At 42.4% G+C, this 7,204-nt stretch overlaps 1 pseudogene; it reads right to left on the bottom strand.

Annotated features, from left to right (window-relative positions):
- The window catches only part of LOC116418703, a 9,088-nt pseudogene extending 3,029 nt beyond the window's left edge, over nt 1–6,059 (bottom strand).
- Between the last annotated feature and the right edge of the window lie 1,145 nt (nt 6,060–7,204).

Below are 7,204 nucleotides of genomic sequence, written 5' to 3'. Positions count from 1 at the left end.
GAAGGAAGGAAGGAAGGAAGGAAGGAAGGAAGGAAGGAAGGAAGGAAAGAAGGAAGGAAGGAAAAGGAAAGGAAGGAATTATCCAGGCATAGTGGTGCATGCCTGTAGTCCCAGCTACTCATAAAGCTGAGGTGGGAGGATTACTTGAGCCTGGGAGGTTGAGGCTGCAGTGAGCTGTGATCAAGCCTCTGCAATCTAGCCTAGGTGACAGAGAAAGACCATGTCTCAAATAAATAAATAGGATCATAAAGGAATATTTTGAACAATTATATACCAACAAGCTAGATAAATTATAAGACATAAATAAATAAATTCCTAGAAACATTCAACCTAAAAAAACCCAAATCAAGAAAAAATAGGAAGTCTGAACATACCAATAACAAAGAAAGAGATTGACTCAATAATCAAAGATCTCTCAAAAAAAGAAAAGCCCAGGACCAGATGGCTTCATAGCTGAATGTTCTACCAAACATTCAAAGATGATTTAATATGAATTCTTCTTAAAGTTTTCCAAAAAATAGAAAAGGGAACACTTCCAAAATTGTTTTATGAAGTCAGCATCACCCTGATACCAAAGCAAAGCAAAGCAAAGAAAACACCAGAAAAGAAAAGAAACTACAAGCCAGTCTACCTCTGACAAACATTAACAGATACTAAATGAAAAATTCTTAGTAAAATACTAGCAAACCAAATTCAACAGCATGTTAAGAAGATCATACATCAGGAACAGGTGGGGTTTACCCCTGGATACAAGGATGATTCTGCAGGTGCAAGGATGGTACAGCACATCCACAGGCTGAAAGATTCACACACACACACACACACACACACACACACACACACACATCTGATTATGTCCACAGATGTACAAAAGGCTTGTGACCAAATTCAACATCCATTCATGATTTTAAAAGAAGATGAAGAAGGAGGAGGAGAAGAAGGAGAAGGAGAAGGAAAAGGAGAAGAAGAAAGAAGAAGGAGGAGAGGAAGAAAGAAAAAAGAAGAGGAAGAGGAGGAGGAGGAGAAGAAAAGAAAGGAAAAGAAAAAAAAAAGAAATGAATAGGAGAAAAAAAGAAAAGAAAAGAACTCTCAACAAAATAAGTATAGGCTGGGCACAGTGGCTCATGCCTATAATCCCAGTATTTTGAGAGGCTGAGACAGGAGGATCGCTTGAGCCCAGGAATTCAAGACCAGCCTGGGCAACATAGCAAAATTCGTCTCTATCATAAAATAAATTGTGATTAAAATAAAATAAAATAAAATAGATATAGAAGAAACTTACCATAACACAATAAAACCCGTATGTGAAAAACCCACAACTAACGTCATAATCAATGGGGAACAAAAAAACAGAAGCTTTTCCCCTAAGAGCCCATGCAAGGCAAGATGCTCCCTCTCCACTTTTACTCAACATTGCACTGGAATCCCTAACCAAAGCAAGTAGACAAGAAAAAGAAATGAAATGCATCCAAATTGGAAAAGAAGAATTAAAATCCTATTCTCTGTGTGCAGATGACATAAACATATGTGTAGAAAAACCTAAAGACTCCACAATAACAAAAAGTCTGTTAAAACTAATAAATGAATTAAGTAAATTTGAAGGATAAAAAATCAACATACAAAAATCAATGATGTTTCTACACACAGACAATAAATAAATGAAAATAAAATTAAGAAAGCAATCACATTTACAAAAGGAATAAGTACTTAGGAGTAAACTTAACAAAGGAGGTGAAAGACTTTTACACTGGAAATTATAAAATACTGATGAAGAATATTACAGAAGATACAGATAAATATCAAGACATCTCATGTTTATAAATTGGAAGAGCTAATATTCTTAAAACGTTCATACTACCCAAAGAGATCTCCAGATTCAATGCTAGACCTATCAATACCCAAATGTCCTTCTTTATAGAAATAGAAAAAATAGGCTAGGCATGGTGGCTCACACCTGTAATCCCGGCACTTTGAGAGGCCGGGGCGGGTGGATCAGTTGAGGTCAGGAGTTCGAAACCAGCCTGGCCAACATGGTGAAACCCTGTCTCTACCAAAAATATAAAAAATTATCCAGGTGTGTTGGTATGCACCTGCAATATAGCAAAAAGATAAAAGATAACACATGTTGGCAAGGATGTGGACAAAAGAAACTCTTGTACAATGTTGGAGGGAATGTAAACTAATACAGCCATTGTAGAAAATGTATTGGGATTCCTCAAAAAAATAAAATAGAACTACCACATAATCCAGTAATACCAATTGTGGATATATCTCGAAAGAAAATGAAATCAGAATCTTGGATAGATATCTGTTATATAGCCAACACATGGAAACAACCAAAATTTCTGATGACGAATGGGTAAAGAAAATGTGATGCGCACACACACACACACACACACACACACACACACACACACACATACATAAAAATATTGTCAGGTTTTAAAAAATAAAGGAAATCTTGTCCTTTGCAACAACGTGAATGAAGCTGCAGGGCATTATGTTAACTGATATAAGCCAGAAACAGAAAGATAAATACTACATGATCTTATTTGCATGTGGAATCTGAAATATTCACACTCATAGAACCAGAGAGTAAAATGGTGGGTGTCAGGACTAGGGAGGGAAAAGAGAAAGGGGGAGATATTTATCAAAGGGTACAAAAGAGTACAGTTATACAAGATGAATAAGTTCTAGATAGTTAATATACAGCAATGTGACTATGGTTAACAATATTGTATTATTAACTTTAAATTTGTTAATTTGGTAGATTGTAAGTGTTCTCACCAAAGAAAAAAAAGAATTAAGATGATAATTATGTAAGGTTATTTTATGTGAATTACCTTGATTGTGATTTCACACAATTATTGCAATAATTTCACCACAAATATATGTGTCAATATATCAAGTTGTATACCATAAATATATAGAACTTTTATTTACCACTTATATAGCAATAAAGCTGAAAATAATATTGAAAGAAAATATTGCATAAAAGAGATACAGCTCACTAGATTTGAGAATGACCTAGTAGAATGCAGAACAGGAATTCTAGTGTTCAAGGGTCTGAAAGAAGAGGACCAGAGTCAGGATTAGACTAAGGGCATCAGCTCTGGAGACCGCTCGTCAGTTGCTGTCTGTCTATCACACAGGACATGGGACTTTTCTTTGTCTTGCTCCATCGTGCACATTGAGGCCACCTCAGCTCAGAGCTGTGAGCCTTCATGAGGCTCCCCCATCCACAGAGAGATGCTTAACCTAGTGTGTTTTTCTAGAAAGAGATGGATATGAGTTAAAAACACGAATCAGGGCTGATTGGTCTTTGCCAGATTAAAAATGGAAACGTCCACTCAGGAAACAGGATAGGGATTCTATGGAGGTAAATGTTCTTGGGGGACTATTTGGTGTTCTTGTTTGTAACACACGACAGACACTTGCAAAAGCACCAGAAAGTGAAGCCAAAGGAGCAATGAGCTAAGTGGCGGCATTGGGGCTTGGTGGACAAGGAGATGGGTGATTGGGGAAATGATAGTTTTGAATATAAGACCCTTGTTTCAGTATGCATGCTTTAAACATTTACGTGCTATATTATATTAAACAATATTGAGATAATGTCTATAATTTGAGATAATATTAAAATGGTAATGGTCAATGACCAGCTCAGAAATCCATCCGGGTGGGTGTATTGGAGCCAGTAGCCCAGATCACTGTGAAGAGAGATTTTCCTGCAAGAAACAGACATCTGATCTTTACCAGAAGCTGCTTTGTCCTCAGTTCCAAGGACACAATGAGAAAATGGCCTTTATGAGGAAGTAGACAGTCATTAGACACCAAATCTGCCAGCACATTGATCTTAACACTTCGCAGCCTCCACTAGTGTAAGAAATACATTTCTGTTTTTATAAGCCACCAGTTTAAGGTATTGTGTTATAGCAGCCCAAAGGTACTTGGATAATAACCAATGTACTTTTTAAAAATATGTGGTCGGTCTCGATGGCTCACGCCTGTAATCCTAGCACTTTGGGAGACCAAGGCGGGTGGATCACGAGGTCAGGAGTTCGAGACCAGCCTGATCAACACGGTGAAACTCAGTCTCTACTAAAAATGCAAAAATTAGCTAGGCGTGATGGCACATGCCTGTAATCTCAGCTACTCGGCAGGCTGAGGCATGAAAATCACTTGAACCCGGGAGTCAGAGGTTGCAGTGTGCCGAGATTGTGACACTGCACTCCAGCCTGGGCAACAGAGCGTGACTCTGTCTCAAAAAATAAAATAAAATATATAATCTGCTTAATTGAAGTTTATATGTTTTAAGGTTTAATGACGATTATAATTTAAAAGTGGCTCACAAAATCAAAGAAAATAAAAAATGGCTAGAGAACACCCTGCATGTTTAAAAAATTATTTCTCATGGTTATGAGATTAAATGGGATTCCAGCTAGAAACAGAATTGGCTCACCTTGAAAATAAACTACCCATAGAGTCTTTGAGGACCAGGAGACTCATCCACCGAATAAGCTTCCCTGTGGATCATTTAGGAAAGAGCCCATCCTAACAGGGAGACAGTCTATGTTCAGGGCTGTTTCCAGGACAGAGGTTCAGTGATTTGCTAGGAGGGGCCATTCTCACAGAGAACAGAGACAATCACTCAGATGTGCCCTGGCTAAGCTCCCATAGCTAGATATTGGGTCAAAGACAAAGGAACCTAAAAAATAAAAACAAGGCTGGGCGTGGTATCTCATGTCTGTAATCCCAGCACTTTGGGAGGCTGAGGCAGGTCGATGACCTGAGGTCAGGAGTTCAAGACCAGCCTGGCCAGCACAGTGAAACCCCATCTCTACATTAGCCGGGCATGGTGGCACATGTCTGTAATCCCAGCTACTCAGGAGGCTGAGGCAAGAGAATTGCTCAAACCCGGGAGGCAGAGGTTGCAGTGAGCTGAGATTGCGCCACTGCACTCCAGCCTGGGCAACAAGAACAAAAATCTGTATTGAAATAAATAAATAAATAAACAAATAAATAAATACAAAATTTAAAGAAAGAAAAATCAATAAAATCCTTTACTTTTGGGCTCAGTCACCCAACATCTTCGGCTCTTCTCTCAGTTGCTGTTGCTTTAGGAAAAGACCTGCAGAAGAATAAATAACCCTGCAAAGACAGCCATCCTTATTAGAGTGTGGTGGATATAGAGTTGAGTAAGACGTTACTTCTGGAGCACTGACCCAGGCCAGTCAGCACAGTGAGGGAGATGGAGGAATTTAATGTGCGGGTTTCATTGAAAACTGCAGAAATGGTACTGAGCAGCCAGTTTCTGTTGCTCTGTCCCTGCCATTGAAAAATTGGAAAGAGTCGCCATCCGGGACCATATCACACAGGAAAAGAAGAAGCTGCCGTTGTCCCTAGATAATTAACCAGAGAGCATGTTTCTTTTGCATTTCACTGTGGGAGGGGAGAGGGGCTGAGAGTGGACTAAATTCTCAAGGCCATGTTGCATGAAGCTCCCTTCTGCACAGAGTAAGGAAGCATCTTCATAGGGAGAGAAAGCCTGAGAGCCCAGGGCAGGTTTCCATCTCATTACCCATGAACTCGCACCACTGTGTAAAGTGTTGCAGCCTGCATATGAGCTGCAGTAATAATCAGCCTTGCTCTCAGCCTGGAGCCCAGAGATGGTCATGGGGGCCATGAGAAGTGATCAGGGGCCCTGGAGGGCCAATTACTGACACGGTAAATCACGAGTCTGGGGGCTGTGCCTGGGTGCTGCTGGCACCAGGAGACAAGGTCTCTGCTTGTCAGGAGACAACATCACTACTGGTTCCAGTGCAGGAGATGGTGACCGACTGTCCAGGAGACCTGGACACTGAGTGAGGCTGAGTCAGAACAGACTGGGCCCAGGACCCTGGAAAGAGGGAGAAATACACTCTGTTGAGTCAGTGCTGGGCCCAGGTGAGTCTGAGGAGCAGAAGACCAAGGATCAGCCCAGAGGTCCCCGAGGCCCCTTCCATGGAGGCATCACCTGTGCCCAGAATGAGGAGAGTGAGGAGGAGCAGAGCCCAGGCCATGGTGGAGATGTCCTGCGAGCGCTGCCTCCTGAGACCCCAGCACTGGGCCTGCCACCAGCCCTGTCTTACCCCTTTGCCTCAGAGCAGGGCGGGGCCTCCATGCAAATCTGAGCTCCTCTCCTCACCCCACCCTCACCTGGTCCTGGGCTCAGAGACTTCTGCTTCGCTGGACAGCAGGGCTCAGCCGAGGAGATTAAAACTTGTTTTCTATTCTGATGGTAGGAACTTGATTCCTTTGTACCTGATTTCCTCAAGAAAGAAAGATCTGCTGAAGTCCCTCATCTGAGTGAGCTCCCAGCCCTCAGTGTCTCTGCTGTGCGGCACCTGTGTCTCTGTGACCCTACATGCCTGGGCCACTCCATGGTGCCCTCTGCTTGGGACCCACCTCCAGCCTCTCTACACTGTGAGGAAACGGGGCTGCCCAGCCCATGGAAACCACTGCTTTGTGTCGTTGGTCTCCCATCTCTTCATCTGCAGACTTTTCCCATCCCCACCCCCACCCTTCATGCCAAAGCATCTGCAGCATCAAATCCCTTGAGCACATCAGTCATTCTAGGTCATTGGAGCATCCAGGGACACACGTGGGAGGAGCCCTGTGGAGGAAACAAGGAGCAATGGCCGGGGCCACAGTCCGATGTTCCCAATCCTGCCCTTCCCACTCGTGAGCAGGTGACTTGTCCTTTTCAGCCTCTGGTTCTCAGCCTGAGAATTGAAGACCACCCACTGCCCATGCAGGGGATCTGTAGAGAGATGAGTGTGAGGTGGAGAATGAAAGCTTCTAAAATGGGTCATTTCTAGCCTAGTAAAAAACATTTATTTTTATTATAGACTTCATACTTATCTAAAGATTTCAGACCAGGCGTGGTAGCTCACTCCTGTCATCCCAGCAGTTTGGGAGATGGAGGTAGGAGGATTGCTTGAGGCCAGGAGTTCAAGACCAGCCTGGCCAACATGGCAAAACTCCAACTATACTAAAAATACAAAAATTAGCCAGGCATGGTGGTGTGTGCCTATAATCCCAGGTACTCGGGAGACTGAGGCAGGAGAATCACTTGAACCCAGGAGGCAGAGGTTGCAGTGAGCCAAGATTAGGCTACTGCACTCCAGTCTGGGTGACAGAGAAGGACAGCAAGACAGTAAAAAAC

The sequence above is a fragment of the Piliocolobus tephrosceles genome, unplaced genomic scaffold (genome assembly GCF_002776525.5).
Source record: "Piliocolobus tephrosceles isolate RC106 unplaced genomic scaffold, ASM277652v3 unscaffolded_715, whole genome shotgun sequence".
In the NCBI taxonomy this organism is placed as follows: Eukaryota; Metazoa; Chordata; class Mammalia; order Primates; family Cercopithecidae; genus Piliocolobus; species Piliocolobus tephrosceles.
This window is presented reverse-complemented; position numbering and strand designations above follow the sequence as displayed.